Below are 10,368 nucleotides of genomic sequence, written 5' to 3'. Positions count from 1 at the left end.
CCTGTTCTGCTCCCCACTCTGTCCCTGGTGAAGCCTCTCACCCTCCGCATCTCTGGCCTGTACCCCAGTTCTGTATGAATAAATAAATAAATCTTAGAAAAAAAGATACCACCAGTTTCGGGGAGAGATGCCTGCTGTGTTGTTCCCGGATACCTGGGCTGGCCAGCCTGTCTGGAGGACAGCATGGGAGGGGGGGCCCATCCGAGTCAGGGAGGAGACCGAAGCCTCCAACTGCCCCAGGACAGGTGCCTGAATATAGGGGAGACCTAGTCTATACTAGGTAACTTCAGCCCTGACGGGGTGTGGCTGGCACACCCCAGCATCCTCGACAACTACATCACATCCTCGTCTCCCAGCCTCAACACGGACATCCAGAATTGTTTCAATGCCCCTCTCAGCCTCCATGTTAGTGGGCACCTTAGGGTTGTGTCCGGGAATCCACCTCGGCCAGTCTCCACTCCAGCCACGGTCAGGGCTCAGTGGACGTTAGACGTCTGGGGTAGAACGTGGAAGGAGAGAAAGAGGCAAGTCCAGGAGAGCTGAGTTTTCTCTCTGGTTGGGGCTCTGGGCTAAGACAGTGGCCAAATTGGGAGCGAGGTCGCGGTGGCTTTGGGACATGCCTAGGGCCTTGGTGTGATGGAGGCGTGAGGAGTCTGGTGCCAGCTTCCAGGGTCCCCCATGACAGAGTAAGAGGGACAGAGACAGAGGGGAGGGCAGCATGGAGCCTCACAGTCCAGGAGCAAGGGTGGTGTCAGACAGCAAGGGGAGGAGTGAGGGGTTGGGAACCGGGAGGGGAGCCAGAGAACAGGGCAGGGCCTGGGGGAGCATGAGGAAACTGGGAGAGGGCAGTCAGTGAGCGGCCTGGGGCTCCTTGAGGGCATGAGAGGTCCGGGTACAGTTGTGGAGCCAGGGGGGAGAGCAGGTTGCTGGAGAACAGCTAACAGGGCGTGCACACACACTCATTCTCCCAGAGCCCAGGGCCAGGACCCTCCCTCCTCACCACATCTCCTGAGGCCCCGCTCACAGGGAACTGCTGCTTCAGCCCAAATTCGAGTCAGACAACAGGAAGGACTTCCTGGCTGGGAGGGATGGGAGGCCCTGAGGTAAACGGGAGCATGTCTGTGCCAAGGTGAGGGACCAGATGCAGTGACTTCTGGAGGCCCCTTTCCAATCGCTGGACAAAGGCAGAATCTTCTCGACTTGGAGAGGAGCTCTTTAGAACAGAGGTGGACATTGGCAGCCAAAGAACTTCCAGGTGCAGGGCTCTAACTTGAGCTAGACTCCCTGTGGTAAAACCCCAGCTCTGTCAGCAACTAGCTCTGCAACCTTGGGTAAGCCTCCAACTGCTCTGTGCCTGTTTCCTCCCTATGTAAAGTGGAAACCACCATAGTACCCACTGCTTAAGGCAATGTGTAAAGGGCTCAGAACAGTGCCCGGCACAAAGCAGGCACCAGGGGAAGGTGATCAAGAAGTTACTAGTGACCATTTTGGAGTCCCCTGTGTGATGGCAGTGGGCCAAGGGCTTTATTTACATTATTTACATTCCTCTGTGAAGTAGTTCTTCCCTTCCCAGTTGACAGATGATGAAACTGAGACAGGGGAGCCGCTTGGCCCAACTGAGGCAGGCTGACCCTGCCAGCTCTCTTAACAGCTATATTCTGTCACTTTCCTCCACCATGAAGGCAAGACTTCGGGCAAAATAACCTCCCAGAAGCCTGCCTCGGACCCTTACACCCAAACTTGCACCCGCAGACCCTCCAATATGTCAGCCACTCTTAGCCTCTGAGAGCCTGGGAAATTTCCTGGCCAGGCAGGGTCACTAATAACTCAGGGCCACAACCGTCTCATTAAGCAATTACTTCTGGGAGCGCCAGGCAAGGAAGTGACCTCATGGCCGCTGGGGATGGAGGTAATGGGGGGTAATCATGGCAGTGGCGGCAATGACCGTGACACTGGTGGTGACGTTGTCAAATGACGGAGATGGCGCTGTCAGATCTCGATGCTGGCCGAGATGACAGGGCTGGTAATGACACGATGGTGGTCAGAGTGATGGGTAATGGCGGCGGCGGGTCCTAGTGTTGATGGAGCGGTGACAGCGGTAGAGATGATCTGTGGGGTGTGGACCCCGTCCGTGGCCTGGCTCTCTCAGCCGCTGTCCCACTCTCCTAGCTGGGGGATGCTTCCATCCCTTCCAGCGTTTGCATATAAACAGACTCCACCGATTAGAGTCAGTGGAACAAAATTTGGCAGGCTCAAGTGAGGCTGCATCCTTCCTGTGCTTCGGTTTTCTCATTAGTAAGTAGGGATAATAATAACAGAACAGTGCCTGGCACATAATAAGCTCTTTATGAGTGCGGCTTGTTGCTATTTTTTTAATCTCTTGCCCTCTTCTGCCTGTTCTGTTCCCCACTCTGTCTCTGGTGAATCCTGTCCCCACCCTGCACTTCTGGCCTGTGCCCCAGTTCTGTATGCAGAAATAGATACGGCTTTCAAAAAAACACCTAGAGGGGTTTCTGTTTCCTGCACAGGGCCCTGGCACTCTGTAGCCCAAGGATTGTTAAAGCTGTGGCTGCAGGTAACACATAGGTGGCAGGGTGGCGACGGAGTGTGGTGAGGATTGTGGGGCTGACTGGATGGGTGTTTGATCTTGGGGTTGATGGAAATGATGACAGTGACCATGTCTAGTGGTGGAGGTGGGTGGCAACAGGAGCGCTGGGGTCCAAGTCACAGAATCTTGCTGATATAAGAAAACAAGGGAGAGATTGAGGCGCTCCAGGCAGACAGCCTGCAGATGCAGGCTCAGGAAAAGGACAAAGGCCCAGGCAGTGACATCTTGGCACAGACCGAGCCCATCACAAGACACCCAGCCAGGCTGGCACGTCAGACCCACACTGCCCGTGGATCCCGAAGGCCCTTTCAGGGACTCTACACCCTCCGGTCTTCGCATCACTCGCTCAAGACTCAAAGCTGAGGGCTCACGTCTGCTAGGCTGTGTCCAGGTCCCACCTTCCTCCTCTTCATGAAGTGTTTGCGGCCCCTCCAGCGTCTATAACAGTGATGGGGCCAGTGTCCATCAAGCATGACCTGTAGGGGCTTCCCCATAAAAGGAAAGGGGCTTTGTGGCAGAGGAGCTAAAAAATTAACAAAGGCCCACTCAGTAAGGCAGCCTGCTGGGGAGGGTGGAACTAAGAAGCTGAGGGGAGATGCTACCTTCTTTATTAAAATCAAACCAAAGGCGGAGGCAGCTGGAATTTTCGATCCAGGCCATACCCAAAGCCCTTTGCAATCACCCACAAACTTCTGCTGCCCCACACCAGGCAGCCCTCTGGGACACTGGGCCATCCTTCATGCCCTGGCCAAGTGCAGGGGGACATCACCTCCCCTTTATTGTTTAGCGTGGAGAGAAAACCAGTCGGCCTCATGCAAACAAGGGTCCTTGGTGGCCCAGGGGGAGCACAGGGGTAATAACATGGAGGCTCACTGTTAATTCCATATCCACTTACGTGGCACCGGCCAGGTACAGAAACTGCAGGGCATGAGGTTCCTACCCAAGGAGCTTGCAGTCAAGGGGGAAGATAGTCTAATGTGTAACACGTGAGTACAGGGCCACAGGAGGAGATGGCGAGGAAGGGCCCCTCTACAGGGTGACGTCAGGGAAGAAGCGTTGGAGCTAAAGCTGGGAGGATGCGCAGCCCCAGTGAGCAGATGAGGGCAATTATGGGCCCCAAGATCCCAAGGCAGAAACAAGTGTGTGCTTGGAAATGAGAAGGGAGGAGGAGACGAGGCTAAATCAGCAGATAAAGTCCTTTGATAAGAGGAGGGACTCATCCCAGGAATGAGTCAGGGAGATGTGAGCAAAGTGCCAGGATCCAGGGGTGCTAAGTGAGGCTCCCCCAAGCTCCTGTTTCCTCAGCAAGATGTGGTGAGAGGAGCTGGTGGGACAGATGTGCAGTGGGCTACATGGCAGGTTTCCAGAATCCTGGAGAGAAGCATGACACAACCTTAGGCATCTAGATTCCAATGGGCACCTCGTGGCTGCTTCCTCGGGGGACCGGCCCTCCCTCCCGTCCCTGACAGCCACAATGCCAGCTATAGCCACCAGCCAGATCAGTCACCTGCACACTAACAGGTGCCGGGACAGGATATGAAGCCCTTGAGAGCACCGGACTGCAAGCAAGCCCCCTTGGGGAAGACAAGGGGACTGTCCTGAGACAGAGCCACTGGCTTGCTCCTCCAGGCTTAAGAGTCTGTTCAGAGAACCAGTCCCCGTCTCTGCACACACTGACATCACAGGGGTGGCTTGTAATCAGCTGTGGTAGAGGACTTTTGGATATTTTCCCCAGCAAGCCAGTGTACCGCATAACCTCTCGACAGAATCCTGAGGACAGTTAGCAACCATGACACCCATCACTTGCCTCTGTAAACTCCAGAGCCCAGAGCAGGACCAGCGGAGGCAGGTGGCCACCCCTGTCCATAGAGTCCCAGCCAGGAGTCGTCTGGTAGACTTGTGGGTGGAGATGGGAGGGTCACCTCTGCTTAAGACACACCCAACGGCGGACCAGGGACCCTGGGCATTAGCTCAGGAACATCACCTTCTGCTCCAGCACAGGAGCCTGAGGCCTGTGGGCTCCCAGCCGGGCTGCCTGACTCAGAGTGCTGGGCTGGGTCTGTCCTGGGAGGAACCAAGGGCTGTTTCTCCCTGTTCCCCAACCCAGGACAAGCCCTGACCTTGGTCATAAACTGGGCCTGAGCCGGGTGACAAAGATCTCCACCCAGGCCCAGACAGGGCCCCACCCTGGGTCCTGCCTGGGCCATAGAACACTACCTCCATGGGCACCTCACACAGGCCTTCTCAGTTCCAGAATCTTCAGGAAACCTGACAATGGAGCCCAACAGAGAGCAGGCCTGAAGTGGGGGTGGCTCAGCACCTTTCACCTGTCTACACTGAGCCTCTTGCCTAAGAAGCAAAATAGTGAAAAACCAAGCAAATTAAAATCCACCACCATCACCTCCTTGCTGTATGACACAGCTTAGTAATTAAAGCCTAAAGGCAAGTCATGTTTTCTGAGACCGCCCCCCCCCCTTACCCCCTCCGGCCCCTACTGGGCTCCCTCTTTGATGTGGAGGACTCTTGCCCTAAACACTTCCTTCCCAGGTCCCCAGGCAGAGAGGGAGCTAGGAACTTCAGAGAACCAGGAGGTGCAAGCCATGTCTACATCTGCCTTCCGGAAAGACCATCCCCTTATCTGGGCCAGAGTCTCCACACTGAAGCTGAGGGATTTAGCCTTCCAGCTCTAATATTCAAAGTTAAGGACTCTGGGGGAGAGGATCCAATGGACTATGGCCATGGATTATGGGTGTTTTATGTGAATCATATTAAAAAACCAATATTACCTTAATTAAAAGTAGAACAAGTAAGAGAAAAAAAAACATAGTTTAAGGATCCTGACAGGAAGTTGGGCTCCCATGATTACAGACTGCAGGCTCAAGAGACCCAGGAAACTTCCTAAGACATGTATGGAAGAACAGGTTCAAGTGCAGTGTCCTCTTGGTTCTGGGACCTTGCTCGAGTGACTTGGTCTCCCGGAGACTCAGTTTTCTCATCTGTCAAATGGCAGTAACACTAAGTATGTGAGAGTCAAGTGGAAAGGAAACTGCAGAAGGCCCTTTGCTATTGCCGTCGTGAAGGGTCGATGGTTTGTCTCCCAGCAGAACTGGGGGCTGGCTCAGTCCCTCCTAGGGTAGTGACTGGGGTAAGGGCCAGAGCCTCCCCAGGACCCTGACCCTGGCCTGCCGAAACGTTGGTGCAGTATCTTCCCCTGGGCCTGGCCTCAGCGGTGCCCCTTCCCACCACAGGGCTGGAATCTCCCTCACCTGCCATTGCAGATTGATGGGCTTCAGAACCAGAACAGCCTCGGGGACCCTCGGGTCCTATCCCTTTATGGTGGCCCAGGCAGGGGGAAAGGCAAAGCTGGACCTCAAGCCAGAGCCTCCCCTTCCTACCTGGGCTCTAGCGAGCCCGGTGTCCAGACCCGCCAGGGCTCCGGATGACTGGAACTCTGCAGCCTCACGCCTTCCTGGGCTCAGGGCCCTCGGTGAAACCTCCCCAGACCAGTGCCCAAAGGCAGCAGGCAAACGCCCTCTCCCACTCCTATGCCAGGACTGTCCTCATGTTTAAAGGTGCCCGATTTACCTATCTGCCAGCCCCCAACTGAGGGGGCTTCCTCAGGTCAGGGAGCAGCGGGGACCCTCAGGACCCCCAACATAGGGCAAGGTATGAGCGAGAAGTAGGAGAAAAGGAGGTAAGGGCGGGCGTGGCCAGAGATCCGGCCCAACGGCGCGGCTCAGGGAGGGTGGGGCCGCCTGGGAGGGGCGCGCAGGCCCCGCCCCTTCGGGGAATTGACGCGCAGGGGGCGGGGCCTCCCTGGGCGGAGCCTCCCGCCCTCGCCCGCGGCCGGTTTCCCCCGACAGGCTGGCTCCTCCCGTGGGAACTGCTGCCTCCGCAGGGGCGCCCGGGCGCGTGGGTGCCAGGAATGAGGCTGGGCAGCAGCCGGGCGCTCTCCTGGGCCGCGGTGCCGGCGGGCCGGGACAGGGCTACCCCTTGCTGGGGCCTGAGAGGAGGCTCTGGGCCAAAAGGCCCCACCGGGGGGCAAGTCGTGGCCCCCGGACTGACGCCTCCTTCTCCCGCCAGCGCCCGCGGAGCAGCGGAGGGCGACACCGGGCAGCTGCTCGGGGCAGCAGACTCTAGGATCCTTCCCCAGACGTGCGGATTCAGAATCCGAGGTTCCTCCCAGGTGACCGCTGGGCACCCTCCAGTTCGGGAAGCAGACCCATTAGGTCCGCAGGTGTGTTTACAGGTTTAAAACGAATTAGACTACCTTCCTGTCGTTCCTTCTTTATGGTCCAGTCGGGACATTATCTTAATTTTGTTCCGCAGCTTGCTGTGCATAGATAAGATATACTTTCGATGAATTTTGTTTCAAGGATGAGGTACTGCAAGATATTTATTAACAAAAGGGGGCTGGAGTCTGCTAGGGCAGGCAACTAATTGTTTTCAATTGGCCCCTCAGCCCTGAGGCAACATGGGAGCGGCAGCTCTGAACATAGCCAGGGAGGTGAGGCAGAGACATGCCTCCCGCCTTTCTGAGCCTCAGTTTACTCACCTGCGAAATGAGCATAATCATCAGTGGTCCCCACCGGGCTGGACAGGCTGGAATGAGCTGCCGGGCACTCGAGGCAGCGAAGCAGAGTGCCCTGCCCACAGCCCGGCCTTTGGTGCCTCTCCCTGTCCTTCGGGTCGGCCCCCCAGCCCTCCTGGCCCTCTCCCAGGGCCGGGTCTTCCTCTACGGTGTCACTCTTCTTCCTTTCCAATGAACAGATGAGCAAACTGAGGCCCAGCAAAGGGCCTGAGCCAATAAGGGTGCCCAGCCAAGAAGAGGCCAAAACAGTCATACTTTTGGCTCCCACTACACTGGCTTCTTTGGCTGGGACAACAGGAACCAACTTGCAGTGACCTTGGGGAAAACTGAATTCAAAGTTCCACCTGGGAGAGCTGGCTGTGGCCACTGCGCACCACTCCCTGCAAGCTGGTTTCTAGGAGAATGCTCCTTCCCTTCCCTTCCCTTCCTCAAGCACCCCCCTTCTGTGATCTCAGGAATATTATTTAGCACTGAATGATGGTTTTCAGCATGGTTCCAGGAGCTGCTTTCTTTGACTTCTGCTCCAACAGGTATCACATAAATACACACACAGCAGGATGTCTGGTGGTGTCTGTACTCTGCAGGGCACGTGACAAATTGGATGTGGGGTCTGAGAGCAAAAGGAGTCAAAAGTGGCTCCAGGTTTTCAGCCAAAGAACTGGCACTTGCCACATGCTGTAAGGAGGAACAACTCTGTCCAAGGGCGCAGCTTTGAACGTGCAAAGTATGAGACTACAGATACACGACACACCAGTAGCAGTGTGGCATAAACTGGATCTGGGGTTTGGGCAACAGTTCTAGAGCAGAATCATAAATGTGGGGTTTGCCAGATGGCATTTAACGCTTGAGTCTGGCTGAGCTCAGCAAAATGGGGATAGACAAAGGGATGCAGAACAGAGGGTGAAAAAGAGATCACAAAACAACAGCCATTGGAAGAGAAGAAAAGTCAGGATGTCTTAGAAGTCATGTGAAGAAAGTATTTCAGAGGAGGGAATGCTCAGACAACTAATGTAGATCTAGTGAAATATGAGGATTAAGAATTGACCATTAGGATGAGAGAAAATTTTTGAAAATTATGTATCCATGAGGTACTTATATCTGGAATATATAAGATATTCTTAGGATTCAACAGTAACTTAAAAAACAACACAATGTTTACATAGGCAAAGAATTCGTTTTTAAGATTTATTTTAGTGGGCTCTCCCTGGTGGTGCAATGGGTTAAAGTGCAGCACTATGAAGTTAGCCAGCACAGCTGTTTCAGCATAAGTTCGATCCCCAGCCAGGGAGGTGACCCACGTGGCACAACAGACCTCTTTTGTCTCCCTTCAGCAGTGTGTTTCAGTCCATCTGCCTGTTCTGCTCCCCACTCTGTCTCCACTGAATCCTCTCACCCCCCCATCTCTGATCTGCACCCCAGTTCTGTATGCATAAATAAGTACACTTTTTTTCACATCAGAAGAGTAATGTGCCAACATTGTAACAAGGTTTAAAGGAGACACATCTCACCCAACAGTGTGAACACCCAATCATCATGCTTTTGAACCGGAAAAGGATCAATAAGTAAACCTTAAAAAAAAAAAAAAAACAATTTATAAAATTCCAAGAGTGAATCCTAATGAACTCTGGGTGATTATGACATGCCATAATTATGTGGATTATGTTGATAATGGGAGAAACGATTCATGTGTGGGGGTAGAGGGCATGTGGGAAATCTCTATCTCTCCCCCCACCAATTATGCTATAAACCTAAAACAGCTCTTAAAAAGAAAAAAAAAACTACATGAATATGAATATTCATAGCAGCATTCATAATAAACAAAAAGTAGAAACAACCAAATGTTTCAAATGTTTATCAACTAATTAATAAACAAATGAAAACGTTCTATAATCATATATCCACATAGTATTATTTGGTAATAAAGGAAAAATGAAATATGAATACAGACGGAACATAGATGAACCTTGAAAACGTTATGCTTGATAAAAGGCAGTCACAGAAGACCACCTGTGATGTGACTCCATCTACATGAGCTGTCCAGAACAGGCCAAGATGGGGTTCAGGAGCTGTTGGGAGGCTGTGGAAGCACTTGGCTTGCTTCTGTCTTCTTAGCGAAGTAGGAAGAAGGCCCATTAGCTGAGAAGGGGGTGGGGAGGAGAGAGGAGAGGGCATGAACCTCTGGACCTTGGGTAGCAAAAGGACTGGGCCTCTGGCAGGTTGCCAGACTGCACCCAGGGCCCCCTGGAGGGGCGGGAGTGCCCTTCAAGCGAGACCAGTCAGCAGGGCTGGGTCTCTCCTCCGGCTTCATCAAGTGTGTGGGTGCAAGCGCTGAGTTGGATTAACCAGGGTGTGGTTTGGCCAGGTGAATGCAATTTAACAAGAGGAGCAAGGGGGTTGAGGGTGTTTGCAAGAGAGTAATTATCAGGATGTCCCTGGGAATCTGAGCTGGTTGAGGAGGAAAGGCAGGACTTGAAGAAGGTAAGGAAGAGTCGGAGGCAGGGGCAGTGGCGTGAAGGCCCTGTTGAGAGTCAGGCTTCCAGGAGTAAACAGGAGGTGGCTCAGGAGGGTGGGATACTTGATGTTAAAATTACCCAGGGTAGGGGTACAATTATTGGTAATGACAAGGCCCAGGAAATTACCTCAGTCCTAAGGGGCTGAGGCAAGGTGAAGGGCAAGAACTGCAGGAGGGGTGGGCGATTCCCCACCGGGGAGGGTAATCTGAGTAACTGAACGAGTCACATCACCCTCAGATGCAGGGTCTGAGGAGAGTGCGGGCTGGGATTCAGCCGGGCTGGGTGCGAAACCCCTTTTTCCGGCTGTGGGACTCTATACCAATTCAGTTACTTCTCTGAATCTGTTTCCTCTGGTGAAAAGTGAGAGATTACTTCTGTGTCATGGATTATGCTCTGAAATTTGAATGAGAAAAAATCATTCCAGACAGGGTGTGCAGGAGGCAGGCAGTTCCCAGAATGCTCTTGTCTGGAGTGCTAGAGCTGACGAGGGGCCAGTACAGGAACCAAGACTCTCCTCAGGACTCCCCCCTTCCCACCACCTCAAATTATAGAAGGTGTAAATGTAAGCGTCTGACTCCTATTTTACTCCCACTTTACAGACTAGGTAACTGAGACCCAGAAAGAAAGTAAATTATATATGTCACAAAGACCCAATT

This window comes from Condylura cristata, unplaced genomic scaffold, assembly GCF_000260355.1.
Source record: "Condylura cristata isolate star-nosed mole 26May11 unplaced genomic scaffold, ConCri1.0 scaffold00008, whole genome shotgun sequence".
Classification (NCBI taxonomy): domain Eukaryota; kingdom Metazoa; phylum Chordata; class Mammalia; order Eulipotyphla; family Talpidae; genus Condylura; species Condylura cristata.
This window is presented reverse-complemented; position numbering follows the sequence as displayed.